This window comes from Phasianus colchicus, chromosome 14, assembly GCF_987193195.1.
Source record: "Phasianus colchicus chromosome 14, bPhaCol1.hap1.1, whole genome shotgun sequence".
Classification (NCBI taxonomy): domain Eukaryota; kingdom Metazoa; phylum Chordata; class Aves; order Galliformes; family Phasianidae; genus Phasianus; species Phasianus colchicus.
The window spans coordinates 4,705,726-4,720,894 of record NC_143449.1 but is presented as its reverse complement, the minus strand read 5'-3'; the positions used below and the strand labels follow the sequence as shown (position 1 = coordinate 4,720,894).

Below are 15,169 nucleotides of genomic sequence, written 5' to 3'. Positions count from 1 at the left end.
AACCTAATGTTACAATTCAAACTTGCTTAGAGAATAATATCAATTCATTCTTAATACTGCAAACTCTGCCACGTATTCCCAGAGACCATCCATCTCCATCAGACTGATTTTACTGCATTAACTCAGGCTTCTTCCCACCCCCTGCTGCCACCCCCCCAGCCCCTGGCTTTCCCAGGTGTGCTGCACCTGACCCCAGGACACCGGGCTGTCCTGGCACAAGAACAGAGAGCTGCTGCAGCACAGAACCCACCTACCTGGAAACTGACCTTGGAATTTCCTCCTTTGAGTCCATGCTGTTTCCAACATGCAATTTACTATGTACACACTCTCCTAAATTTTCCTCTAACTCTCTGAGGAGAAGACAAAACCTTGAACCATAAGAGCTGCTCAAGCCTCTATTTAGAAGGATGCTTAAGGTGAGAATGCACCCAATTCCCATGCAAAGACACATATCTATCGACTTCCATTAGAGAAGTCAATATTTCAAAATTTCTTTGAAAGAAAAACAAGCAGTAAAGCAATCTGGTTAATACAAGCTAAAACATACACCTACACCATTACCTGCAGAAATTGCCACTCTGCTTTCAAAGCAGGGTACAGGATCCCAGTAAAAATGTCCCTAGTTACCACAGTTTTGGCATTGTGAAAACTGCACGGGAACTCACCCACCACCCGCTCAATGAATTTGTCCTATTGGCTATATTTATAAACCAGGTAACTGAAAATTACCATTTATATGCCGTAACATAAGACAGGAAGAACTCCAGTGACTTTTAAGTACACATACACAGTCAGTAATTAAAATCAGTTCCAACTTAAGACTAAGTTTGAAGTTGAACGAATGGCGGTTCTTCGGAAGCACGCTCACAATAGCAGTATCACTTGCTATCGCTCCTCGAAGTGGAAAAAAAAAATAGACCTTAATGCAGCAGAAACAAAAACTAGCACAGAAAAGACCGGAATTCCACACAGAAAATGAGCAAAACTGCCATTCTTTCCAGCAGGCAGCATCCTACAGCACACAGCCCTCCTGAAGAGTCACACCATACTCCATCCGTCACTTTCTCTGCATCACACTGCCAGCACAGTGGTGACAAAAATGGTACATTAATAAGATGGCAAAGATTAGTCTTAACTATGCTGCTTACAGCATTTTGTTCTCCTGACATTAAAAAAGAAGGGGTCATAACCGGCTGTTACTGATTTGTAGTGACAGAAATTGGGCTCGAACGTTAAATAAAGATTAGTTAGTATTTGCAGACGACTGTGAACATACAAAATGCTATGTAAGCAGCAAGTATTAAGTCTTCCCACACACTCACTTTGGCATGCCTCCAAGCAGGGAAGTCCCACAGAAACATTTTTACAGCAGTAAAGAGAACCTGATACAGATCAGGCAATCACAGCAACATCCACAACAGCCTTTCCAAGAAGCACCTATGGAACTGGGAAGCCAATGCCCAACAACCATCCTTCTACAAAAATCAGACATCAAAAAGCAATTCCTCTTCCAAAGCAGCTCGTACGGAAGGATGCCCAACTACCTGAACCTCTGTGGTCCTCAGTACAACCAACATTTTGTACATCTGGTTCTCTGGCTGTCTAGTATTTCTGACCAGACTACAACTCTGCAGTGCAGAACACACAGCCTACAGCATAGCTGTCACTTTGATTATTCACGTAGAAGCTTATTTTCAGCAAATCACAGCTTCTGCCTAAAGCAGACCGGTTTCCTCAGAAGTAAACTCCAAAGTAGCGAGGAACTAAGCAGTTTATTATGTGCCATAGTTTCTGATCAGTTAACAGGAAAGCTCTTCCTGAACACATAAGGAAAACCACCATCCTCTACCTGGATGGTGTCAGGAATTCCACCTAGTTAAAAACGAAGAAAACAAAAAACAACGTGTTTGGTTAAGCTTTCTTCCAGCAGCAGGAAGAAAACAAATTGCTCTGACCAAAAAGGGGTAGAGAGAAGAGCTGGGAGGTGCGTTCAGGCATTATTTTGTCTACTTTCCAGAAGCTGAGCAGGAGATGAAGTTGGAGGAACAGGACTTATTGTGTAGGGTGACACACACCAGCCTATTCACAGAACGTGGACCTACAGCAGACCTCAAGTGTAGAACTGGCACTACAGCTTACATAAACCACGGAAAACTCCAAAGTGCAAAGGCTCATAATGAGATCTAACCACAGCAGGCTGGTACGCATCCAACTGAAGCAGGAGGTCTAGCAGGGTTCTGACAACAGCATCTGATTAACTGTGGTGAGGCTAGAAGAAGGTCTCATGCAGAGGGTGTTCCTGCCACCACGATCCCAAACCTCCCTCATCTCCTGTGCCCCACCCCAGCTAACACCTGGGCAGCTTCCCATGGGGTGCAGACAGAAACCAGAAAGAAACGTACGTGATCTTCCTGCCTGCATACATTAATGCAAATCAACAGCAGTCCCGAATTTCCTCGCAGAGCTCTAACTGATCTATTACAGACTGTGCAACATTTCAGACAGAAAAAGATAAAAGGGAGATCACAGTAAAGATTATAGGATTACTTTTGGAACTGGCACACAGCCCAAATGGTTTTTCAGAGTAAGATCAGGTAGGGAAGCAGATGACAGCAGGAGTAAAGTTTTATTTGCCAGCCCTGCAGTAACTGAAAGCACCCCCACTGCTGCCTGCCCAGATGGCCAATGCAGCACCTCTGGGAGCCCAAAGGACAGCCCTGCTCAGCACCTCCTTCCTGCTGCCAGGAGCCCTGTGCCCTTCCACCCATGGGCTCCATGAGGATTTAGGCACTCACCACACAGAAAACCACTCCTGCTCTGCTCTGAGTGACCGGCTCCTCAAGGCAGGCTCACCTAAAGGGTGCAATCAGACAGAAAGAGCCACAGGAACAGAGGTGTGTGACCAGCCCCAGGATCAGGACCATGCTACCAGTGGAAGCAAGGCACTGCAATGGCCTGGTGGCACAATGAACACACATCTGCAGGTGGAATGGGACAACAGAGCTCAGTGAACACGGAACATGTGCTCCAAAACAACTCTTGGTTACATTAGTGCCCAGTTTGGGCCTTTCACATCAGTTCCAGCAACAATCTCTCCATCCCTGCCCTCTATGCATTAGGAACAGTCTTCATTCTCAACAGATTGCTAGCTTGAGTTCTCTACTAGATCCTTCCAAAGGATTTGAAAAAATAACTTTCCTACATTTGAGGCAAATATCTGTACTTCCCGTATCTAACTGGACAACGCGCTCCACGACTCAGACTTTACATGAGAGCCATCATCTATGCCTGATGGAGCCAACGGCCTAACGGCAGCATACTTCACTACGGAAACAACGACATGAAGGTGAAGCATCTGGACACATAAAATGCTTTTCAAATAGTTCTAGCAAGCACACACACCTTCCTGCACCTCCCATCTTCTTTGGTACAGTTCTGTTTACCTGGTAACCCTACCTCATCTCCTAGGATCCCTTAATATACACTCTCAAATTATGTTTACTGAAAAAAAACACACCTGAAAAACACCAACAAATGTCTTAGAGCCCCAAACTGCTCAGAACATGGCCACAAGCTTTAATCCAGAACTGTTAACCTTTTCCTCTTCGCTTGGAGACAGAGGAAGCCTAAGCCCACTTTCAGGATTACACAAGAATCCATTAATCCACTCTGTAAACACAACTTCCCTAACCAGTTTTGAATTCAAGGTATGCTTACTGTCATTTATATTCCCTTGAAAGAGAGGAAGAAACCTGAAAATTCCATTTTGTACAGACTGTTATCGTACTTGAAGAATCTTAATGCCTGACCTACTGCACGTGAAAGGAATTACTTGATTGTATACCTGCCATTTTTGTACCATACTGACGTATGCAATCTGCCATGCCAGCTCTCTGAGGCACAAACACGCGACGTTTAAGAAGAGAATGTTATTAACTTCCATAACAATATCCCATCGGTGAGCAGAAACTGAGCAATATAACCAGAAAGGCAATGCAATGCAGCAAGAGAAACAAAGTGCCTCAAGGCTGATTTGTCTGATTATTTTTAAAGTGTCAAACCACAGGTCTCCCAGTTTGCACAATTCCTTCTGTTCTCTAGTAGCACAGTAATACCACACAGGCACGTGGCTACATCAGCAACATATTTTAATTGATAAATGTTTTGAAAATTAAACAAATACTGCAATAAACACACTGGTTTATAAAATATGCCTTATTGACACTGAAAGGAAGCCCAATTAATAAAACAAGAGTGGCTTCAACATGCCGTAGTGAAGGTGAATGTGAGCCATAATATGTAAGCACATAATAGGTAAGAAAAAAATAAACTGCCCTCCATCACTGAAGCATGTGCTTTAATAAACTATTACCATGCCTGGCAAATCAACTGTGCAAAAACCAGTTTCACCTTTTTTGCCCAATCACTTCTTAGGCCACCAACAGCAGAGCCACACCGCAGAGGTGACAAAGCTATGGTGCAGCTTTGCCTCCTGGTTACCATAGTTTCCAATGAACTGCAGATTCCTAGAAATAATACTGATGAGAATGAATAAAAATATCGCTGCTTAAATATGAGAACTGAAGAAACAGTACTATAAAATTGTTTGATTGGGGCATGAGTAACACTTCAGTGACTGGATAAGTCGCCCAGGAAAGGCAGGTTTATTGGCAGGGCCAGATACAAAGTGAAGCTTGAGGCTGGATAATAAGAAAAATAAAGACAGAAGGTGTGACCAAAGGGAAGAGGAGAATGGGCACCAAAAGGTACTTCTCTCTTATTCCCACAGTAATTACCAATAAAGAGCACAGAGCATAATTAGATCTAAAACAGGTCTGTAGCTTCCCAAGCCTCCATCATCAAGGACTACTTCTACTTCCCAATTTTACAGTGGGATACAGGCAGGGAATTAATTTTGCCAGTGCTGTAAGACAACTTCAGTCCTCCCAAACGAGAACAGCATAATAAATTGCAAGGGTGACTGCAGAAACTCTACTTCTGATGCAGTCAGAACATGGCAGGGCAAACCCCTCCAGTGAGATCCCCCAACCTGACCACAGCCCTGCCCCGCATCGCAGCGCCAAAGCTTCGTTCCGCCTGCAGTTACAGGAACAGCTTGGGATACAGTTTTCCAAAAGGCACCTAGAGCAACAATAAAAATAGAACAGCACATGGCAGCGTGCCAAACCAGAACTCTCCTGTAAGAATAAAGTTGAAGTACCAAAATAGTTGAAAATAATGAAATTCAAAAATTACTTTTGCTGCTATTCTTAAATTACGAAGATCACGTTCCTTCTTTTTCAAGGTAATTTAAATGAAAGCAGTTAAGTCTGTATCCTTCTGACTTCCCATTTGTCTGCCACAAGCAGAGCGAGGCCATATTTAGACTGCAGTCACTTCTCATCCTCATTTTAAAAAGTTTTTAGCAAATATCCCCAGTTTTCTCCCTTGGAAAAAAACACTGGAATGTATCAGTCCCCTGCTTCTAGGAAGATCACACGTGAAACTGCCAGTGGTCAGGACGTAGTGTCTTATTACTCAAACAAATTGAATTATTTGGCTACTGCATCCATAACCATCCAAAATATCCCATTACAGGACTCACGTCATCTAAAATCACACTCAAATTAAAAACTAGAGATCTCAAATGCATGCTACATTAATTACAAAACTGCATTTCTGACATTTATTACTCAAAGTGGTTTTTATTACCTCTGTTTAACTACAAAATCAACTGCCCACAGTAAGAGAATAAAAGTAGCAGAAATACAGAGATCGAATAGTCCCCCTCAAATCACCCCGTACAAACTATCCTCATACTCCATTCTCACAAATAAAGCCAGCCAATTATATTACTTGCAAATTACCTGCTTACTAAGACTTAATACGGTCTAAATTCCCAGTGTTCATCTATGTTACAGGGCCACCTGAGATTTTTACCCGAAGGAATTACAAATAATTGCATTAAAAACAGGAAAGTCTCTTTTTCAACAGCTCATCTTTATTTGCAAAAAAAAAACAAAAGTCTTTTTTCCCCACCCGAGGTGCTGCAAGGAAAGCACTCTCATAAAACTTATGCTGACATTCTACGTTACGTAAAAAAGGCAATTCAGGCATGGCCAAGAAGTGCAACATTACCTCAAAAAATATTCATGTCTTTTGAGGCCAGCGGTGTGTATTGAACAGCAAGAAAACAGCTGTATTAAGTCCTCTTTGCTGCCTGACTACCACACGAGCACCTCTTGCAGAAAGCACACGGTGCCCCGCGTGTGCCCCAGAGGAAGCCAAGGCACCATAGCAGCAGAAGCTGCACAGGTAGCAAGAGCTGTCCTGCACAGTGCAGCCACACACTACATGGTAAAATCCAGCAGTTGAGACTTTTTTCCCAAAATGTAGGAGTCACGGGCAAGTGTGTGACAGTTTGCTTGCCACATCAACCCTAAGGCAAAGGGAACAAATACAGGAATGCCTCCATCTTCAGAAGCTGCACGGAAATGTGCTGTAAAAACCAAACCTCCTTCCACTGAACCTGAGCACTCCTGCTCCTCTCCTCTAATCCAGCAAGTAATATTTACTGAAATAAATGCGAAGTGAGATGTATGAGGCAATGTAGGTGCATCACCAATAATCTATGAGGCTGGAGAAAAGAAAGCAGGTACCAGCCCACCAAAAAGCCAGGCATGCTCTCCTCTCCAGACACTTGGCTTTGAGTGGCACTGTAACTTCTCAATCACAGACCAGTCAGTCCTCCAGCGTATGCCAGTCTTCTCACATCTACACATTCTTCCAGTCATGCTTTTATGCTCTTTTACAAAAAATACTTCTTCCCTCAGTGAAAGTTATAGCAACCAACAGCAAAAACAAAACAAAACAAGCACAGAACACAACAGAGCAAACAACAGTAAAGTACATCCACGGCTACGCAGCAGATGCAAGGCAGCTAACTTTTAATTTCCGTCTGACGCTGCAATAAGATGAAGTAACAGCATACAAATGTGGGTCCACGCACACCTTATTTCTACTCACACTGGAATAAATTAGTTCAAAAGCAGACTGTGCTCCTCCAAATGACTGCAGCCAGTGAAGACTCAAAAGACTGAAATACAAAGGGCTACCTAAGAGCCCTCCAGGAACATGTTTTTCCACATCCCCTTCTCCAAAGCCAGGTGCCAGACCTCCTCAGCTCTGTTTGGTCCAGGCACTCAGTGAGATGAAGGAAGGGAACCTCCTCACTGTGCCTTCTTTTCCACCCAGTACCTTGCTCATCTGTGGTTTCCTTAATAGCGCAAAGCTGGAAATAAACAAATACTAAAAAGACAGCACACTGTGAAACACAGCAGTGGTATAACCCACTAGATTTAGGGCTTGGTCCTGGCCATCAAACTGAATGAACGTGAAAGGATGGCAGTTTTTTGCACTGATACCTAAGAAAATGTTTGACTGTTCAGGTAACGGTCCCTCAAGTTTCCCAACACAAACAAGCCAGCATCAGCACTAAATTCATCTGCATCTGAACGAGGGCCTTGTTCAGGAGCTTCTCTAACTTCGTATTTAATGTCTAAAAGATCCAACTTGATCAGATCTCGTGAACCACAACATGAGAAAACTGAACTCAAAACAAATTCCAAACAAATTATGTATGAATTCACATTCTGAATCTCCAGCTCCCAGAAGTTCTGACTGTACAACACAAATAGATATCAGACCTTATTAAGAGTCACATTACATTTCAAGGCTCATACTTAAACTGCAGATATCAGACCTGTTGGAAACAGTTATTTTTTTTCCAAATATAAAAAGCCAACTGATGGCCCCGGACTAATCTTTAGATGCAAAAACCACTGACAGAATGGTGAAAGAGCTGAATGGTGGAAAGAACCTTTATTAAAAAAAAAAAAACTAAAACAAGATCTTCAGCTATGCAGACATAACACAGCAAAGGCTACCAAAAAGTCTCCCTTCTGAACATACCACACCAGGATAAAACATCAGCATCCCTGCCCTTCAGGCTGCCCTGCCCGCACGGCTTCCCCACCATGCTGCGGTGGAGCCGTGCTCCATGGAGCTATGGAAGGCAGGGCCCTCAGCTGCCCGCAGTGCCTTGCAGCCACCTGGGCTCCCAGACCTGATCCGGGAGCCCAGCGCTGGCAGCATTACAGCCCAGAACTGGGCACGCGGTGAGCTCCTCCTGGCAGAAGGAATCCTAGGACTTGTCTAGGTTCCACCAGCACACAGCCAGGACAGGACAGAAGGGGACCATTAAGGTTGGTGACAGAATGGTTTGAGACCATCAAGAATTCCCATTTTCACTTCCCATTTGACTTTAGAAGTAGAAGTGACCTTAAATGTTGGACTGCTCTGAATCTAAGCCAACGCACTAGGACTGCGTGTCACATGTAAGTTTTTGGGATGTGTGTGGAACAGTCCTTTCCACTCTACCATGGATTCATTGTGCTCAAGCTTCCTGTTGCCCAGTCCAAAGCCCCACTTGCCCACACACCCATTTCCCAAGGACTGGTTATTGCTTCATTCTGTCCCTTCTTTGTCACTGATCCTCATATAAGAAAGCTGAAGTTTTCATAATGCGGACATGTTTCTTGATACCAAGAAAACGACCAGAACTTAATAGTCTGAAGGTGTTACGCTGTTGGCTGCTATCAACCACTTCCTTCCATTAAAGGACAACTACTGAAGGAGACGAAGAACAGCATCCAGCTGACAGAGGCACAATCTATAAGGCATCCCTTACCCAATCTGTTCCCTTGATTCCTCACCCAAAACCAGACAGTACCACGTTGGAAATTCACCTACAGCACCTGCTGAGGGTTTTAAATTACTTGGAGAAGAAATGGTCACACTGTTGGCAGAGATCACACCGAGCTCAAAACTTCAGATCCTTCAACAAAACACAGGATTGTAAGGACACAACCAAGAGGCCAAAGTAACCAGCACCAACACTTGCTTACTTCTGGGATTCACTTGACAAAAACAAGCAACTGCAGTGCTGAGGGGGCCTCTGCAAAACACACGGCACACAAATTCCAGAAAACCAAACCTCTCCTAGATTTGCCTGCAGCAACAAACTGAGGCAATACCACTACAGATGAGAATGACAAATGGGGACACTCCAATCGTTCTAAATTTGAACTGCAAATGGCAAAGAACAACCTAATAAAAAGGTTCACAGCACTCCGATGCTAAAGTCATTCCATGATTTAACTAACACTCCTGTACTTCCTTCCACCACCGAGAGCACTCACTTTCAAGTGGTCTGTAGCCTGCAGCTGTCTTCTATAGGCAACTGCAGTACCATGTAACATTCAAGAGAACCTGTCCACATTGCTTTGTTTAATACACAAAACCTAAAAACACTGACGCCGTTCACAGACTGGGCTCAAACAGAATAAGGAGGTCATGTATCAGTGTTACCCACATGGCTTCCAAGTGGGAATGACTTCATCCTATTCATCTGTATCTTTAAATACATTAGGATGTTAACCAGGAATGCTACATATTTATGGAATTTGAGTTAATGACCAGCTAGTTTAATATTCCTATTTTAAAAATTGAATGCTCTTTAAGCAAATAACGAGTTTTGAGCTAACTATTTTAATAAGTTATGAAGCTACCAACCTTTCATAGTTACAAAGATCCCAAATATATTCTATGCATTGAACTCTGAGTGCTATGAACCCCTTTGGTGGCACCGGTGAGCTCTGCTTTCAGCTGCAAACTACGGAGACCTGGTGAGCCAAAGAGCCATCCACAACTTGAGCCAGAGTGCTGCGGCAGGGGACCAGCTGGCCCTCACAGCCCTCATCGGCTGTACTCGGCTCCGACTTCCTGAAAATGTAAATGAGAGGAAGAAAACCATAGACACGACTTTGGCTCAGGTAGGCAACATGGGAGGTATCTGATCCTAGTGAAGTTCCACAGCGAAACGTACATATCTCCCCAGCCGCAGCGTTGTTTCCTGTTTGTTTACCCAACGGTAAACTCACCGCGACAGCCCCAACTTCCCAGATTTCCCTCCCTGGCCGCTCAAAGGACGCAGGGCAGCGGGGCCCTGCTGCCATCGTCAGAGGTTCACCCGTGCAGGGAGCGCTGGGGGCGAGCAGGCGGCACCAGGAAGGTGGAGACGAAGGCCCGCCTCGCACTATCGCCGCGGTATTCGTGTACCTGCGGTAACCGACCCACACGCGGGCGTTCTGGCGGATCCGCGCCCCAGGAACAGCAGAAAGGGGCGGAAGGACGGCTCTATGGGAGGGGGCACGGAAACGGGGAAGAGCCGGGCGGGAAGCGCCCAGAAGCGGCGGGGAGCCGCCGGGACCCGGCGCCGGGAGGCCGCCGTGCCGCAGCACCGCTCGGCTCCTTTGAAACGGGGTTCGACGCCGCCGCAGGCAGCACCGAGGCGGCCGCGCGGGGCTTCGAAGCCGGCGCTCCCGGCGGCGTCCCCTCACCTCCCGGCCCCGCGAACCCGCCCGGCTCCCGGGCCGCGGGCCGGAGCTCGCCGGGCGACGGGAGGAAGCGGCCGCCTCCCGCCCGCTGCCGGCCAATGAGCGGCGGGCGCGGGGCGGGCGGGGCGCGGAGGCGCCCGGCGGCGGAGCAGGCCCGGCGGGGCCGCGCGTGACGCACTTCGGTAACCCGAGTCCCGCCCGGCGCCGCGCGGCCCCGGCCCGATGGGCCCCGGGAGGGGGGGCGGGGGGAAGCGGGCGGGCGGCGGCGGGAGGGGCAGCGCTTCCACACGGCCCGGCGTCGGAGGGAAGGCGCTGAGAGCGGGCCGGCAGCGCGGGCAGCGGAAGGGCGAGCGGGGCTCCGGGAGCCCGCGGGGAGCGGAGCCGGGGGAGAAACCAACCAGCCGCAAACGCAGTAATACACTGGGAAGCCCCGAGCTCCCGGCCGCGCCGAGCTCCGCACCGCGTCGGCAGCCGGAGTTGGACCGGGGCTTTATTTTATTTTGTTTTATCCCGGCCGTGAGCCCACGTTCAGAACACGAGCAGGGCGGCAGCTCGGCCGCGCAGGGCGGAGCGCCCCGAACAAAAGTGGCGCCAAAAGCCCCCGGCACGGCTGCGGACCTTCCTCCTCCTCCTCCTCCTCCTCCTCCCCCCCCTGCCCCCATCACAGCCGCTCAGGCTCTGCCCGCACCCCGCCGCACGCGGCCCGGCCCGCTCCGCACACGCAGTCCGTCAGTGCAATGACCGCCGCCAGCGCCGCGCCGACCCGCCCGGCTCCGCGCGATGCGGCGGCCGCCCCGAGGGGCCGCGGGGTCCCACAAAGGCCCGGCCGCGCGGAGCGGGGCGGCGCGGCTGCAGCCGGGCGTCGTCGGGGCGGGGGAGAAGCACGGCGCGGGCCTTCGGGGCGCTCCGCCGGCCCCGCTCCGAGCGGAAGGGGCCGAGGAAGGAGCGCGTCGCGCCGGGCTGCGGGCGGGCGCGGGCCGCGATGTCCCCGCGCGGCCCGGCTGGGCCCCCAGCGGCCGCCGCTCCGTTTCCCGCCGCCCTCCTCCGCTCCGGCCGTGCCCTCCCCGCCCGGCGGCGCGCACACAATGCCCGGGTCCTCCATCTTGCCGGCAGCCGCCGCTCGGCTCGGGGGAAGGGGGAGGAGGAGAAGGAGGTTCTCCATTTTAGCTCGCCGAGCGCCGGGCCCGGCCTGCCCGCGGCCCACCCCGGGGCGGAGGAGCCGGGCCCCGCGCGCGCCCCGTGCTGGAGGCCGCCTTCGGGGCCCTCCGCTCCTGGCCGCTCTCGTGCCCCCTCCCTCCGAGCGTGCCGGGGGGGTGGGGGGTGGGGGGGGGCGGCTGCCGCGGCGCGGGGCCCGGAGCGTTTCCGCGGCTCGGCCCCGCCGTCCTCCATCTTGGCCGCGCCGAAGCCCCGCGGCCCGCCGCGCCCCGGCCCGGCCCCGCTCCGCCGCCGCGCGCCCCGCTCCCGCGTCCCCCCTCCAAACTTCCAGAAGCTTCGCCGCCATTTTCTAACTTACCTTGCCCAGCGTCGGCGCAGGCGGCGAGGAGGCCCGGGCGCGGCGCCGTGCTCCTCCGTTCCCGGCTCGGCCGCCGCTCGCGCGCCCGGCCCGGCCCGGAGACGTGCCGGCGGGGGGGTCTGGGCCCGGCGGGGAGCGGGCAGGTTATTTAATTTGGCGGCGGCGCCGGGGATTGTTTGGGGTGTTCGCGGCTCGGCGGCTCGCGAGCGAATGGAGGCCGCAGGCGCCACCTGGCGGCCGCCGGGCGCGGCCCGCTCTCCTGGGCGTGGGGCGACATCTGCCGGCCGGCCGCGGCGAGCGGCGCCGCGCGGGGTAAACAAGGCGCTGCGCATGCGCGCCCCGCGCCCCGACTCGTCCGGCCGCGGAGCCCCGGCGCCGCGCCGAGGAGAGCGCCGGGCGGGGCCGAGCCGCGGGGGGAGGCGCGGCTGCCGGCTTCGTGCGCGGGGCGGGATCGGGTGACCGAAGGGCGGGGAGGAAGGCCTGCGGGACGGCCGGCGCTGCCCCGGGGCCGGGTGCGCTCCGCGCAGTTCTTCTCAGGCGCCGCCCGCCGCCCCTCGGAGCGCTCCGCACGCGCGGGCGGCACGGCGCGTCCACGTGCTGCTGTCATCTCTCAACTCCGTTCCGTTTGTTTCTGTTGTTTCGGTTTATTTTCCCTGCCCTGCGCAGTGCCGGGCGCGCTGCTCGCCAGCTCGTGGTTCCACCCCCGCCGGTGGGCTCCCAGGACTTGGAGCTTACCTGTAAAAACGTGCGGTTTTTTTCTTTTTGTGTGTGTGTGTTTCATCTCCAAGGACTCACATTTGACCTTGATTGCATATCTGGAAATGAAAACAAGTCCTGATTCTTTTCCTGTCTTGTGCAACGCCAAGCACGGTGCTCGCGCTGTGTGCTCACCGCGTTACTTCTGCAGGAAAGGTTGGGAAGAAACCGTGAGTGAAGAAAGTTAGGAGAAAGGTCCCCTTGTAGGGAACGTGAGAATCCCGAGCGCCAAGTCGTAAGCCAGTGCTCCAGGTTCGGCTGCGGTGACAGCGGCTGTTATCTGCAGTGTGAGCTGCCACTGTGGAGCTCGTAGGCACGTGTTGAAATTGTGAATAAAGCACTGTTGAAAAAAATAAAAATACAAATAAAAGCATATGCTCCAAACTTAATCATAGTGTGCATATATATATATATATTTTACACAAGGTATTAAATTACACATGGAAAAAGATCAAAAGGAGCTGAACCTATTTGTGTTGTCCCCACACCACGGCAGCTTCTGACAGCTGCCAGACTCCTCCATGAGAATAAACAGCACGCTCCCAAAGCCAGTGCTTTGCCTGCGCAGTTTCAGCAGTGGCTACTCACACTAAAACCCAACGTTTCGTAAAGATTATAACTTGTACTGCTAAGAGCTGGAGAAGCACTGGGCGCTCCAGGCGGCCTCAGTCAGCTGCATGGAAAACCCAAGCGCTCAGACACACGTCAGGTATGCGGTGCGTTGAGCAAACGCTGCAGTTTGACATGCTTGACCTCATAGCTGAGATTTTTTTAGGTAATTGTGTTTAACAATGAAAACGTGACATTATTCTTGGGGCGTGGCTTTGAAGGAATGCTTGCACAAGTGCTGACAGCGCTGTGGCAGGTACAAAAGCTGACTCAGACCTTAAAAGCTCAGATTCATAACACTTCTGCACGTCCCGACTCATCTGACAGTTGGTTTTGTGCACTTGTGGCAACAGCTCGTGGAAGCTCTCCAGAGACCCGACTCCAGGTGCAGCAGCACAACGCCAATCACTGGGCACACAGACCAGGAGGATTTCCACTCCCTCCCAGTTGCTCCATTCATCTGCAGACACTGCGTAAGCAAAACTTGCATCATCGGAGAGGTGGGATGGGCCATTTCTTTCCAGAGAGATTGGTTTCTTTTTTTTTTTTTTCTTCCTTCTGCTAACCAGATCATTTCTCAGATGCTATTTAGAGTACAACCACACAAACAATTCTGTCAGCACAACTGGAGGTGCAGGAGCTCCTCAAGGCCCAGAACGTGCCTGCTCTGTTCCAGAGGACAGAAGATCGGGTTTTTCTTCACCCACCTGCACCCAGGAAGAATTCGTCCAGCAGAACCACGCTGAGATAATATAATAAACAGAAAACAGTTTACGTGACACACACCTGAAAAGCAACCAAAACAATGTCAAGCTGTGTATAGGAATACGGGAGACAGAATAGTGGAACAAGTTCTGAACCACAACATTTGTTGTGGAAGACAAAAGACAAAAAAGGCTCCACAAAGAGCCCACGTTCTGCTTTTTTTCCCCAAAACCAAAATCATTCTCCTGAGCCCGAGCCTTCCAACACCTACAGCAACAGGGGAGATGTGATGAAAAGCCCTTCTTGCTACGTACGTATTCTCTCTTTTCTAAAGACAGTTCCAGATGTGTTTTGACCCACTTTCAAAACTTGTGAAGGAATCAAAGACCATCCTGAAGGGTCTAAGTAGAACTTCAGCATTCCAGCATATTCTCCAATAAAATAACAATTCCAAAATCCGTTATCCAAGCATAAGGAAATAGAGACATTTTACAGCTCTCACCTCACTAGAAAGGGTTTGTATCTGACAGAAGAGCTGTGAGAAAGATGGGAGGAGAAAGCACTTTATGGGACAACATCACCTTTCTTACAACAGTCACCCTTAAGACTTCAAAGTCCACCATTACGGGTAGTGAGCCCAATTCAGTGACGATTTAACAATGACTTTTACAACAGGGATTGTTACAACACTTGATCCAAAGAGAGCTCTTGATCAGTCACCCATTTAAGAAACAGTGCTAGGAGGGGGCAGATACTGAACTAGTTCCGTGTCTGATTAATGGCCAGAGCTCCACCAGCAGATCGGAACACCCTCAAGCTGCCAGATGGCTGATTCATTCCTCCAGACAGGAGACTCATGCTCATGTTGCTCCCTTTTCTTTGAGAGCAACAGAATAGGAAATTGCTCTGCAATTCTGTTTCCTCTTCTCTATTTTTAAAAATAAATAAATAAAAAGCACATCCCTTGACCGTTCCTTTTATCTTTTCTAAAGATAAACTTATAAGAGTTGGAACAAAAAGAGGAGGAAAAAGAAAAACCACAACAGAACTGGTGCACTGGATTAATTCCAAGGAGAGGTGGTGACCTTGATCACCTGTATTAAATAAGCTACAGCCATATTTTTATCTG

The 15,169-nt window shown here is 49.9% G+C and overlaps 1 protein-coding gene across 5 annotated transcripts in view; it reads right to left on the bottom strand.

The window, feature by feature from the left end:
* STAG2 (STAG2 cohesin complex component) overlaps nt 1-12,192 on the bottom strand; it is a 68,667-nt gene extending 56,475 nt beyond the window's left edge. For 2 of the 5 annotated variants that reach the window (XM_031602750.2, XM_090150002.1), the window contains exon 1: nt 11,971-12,190. The gene's annotated coding sequence lies outside the window, so the exon portion shown is untranslated. Of the gene's footprint in view, nt 1-9,633; nt 10,157-10,179; nt 10,414-11,970 lie in introns of those variants that run through there. The other 3 variants (XM_031602751.2, XM_090150001.1, XM_090150000.1) reach the window with 3 other exon arrangements.
* Nucleotides 12,193-15,169: the final 2,977 nt, after the last annotated feature.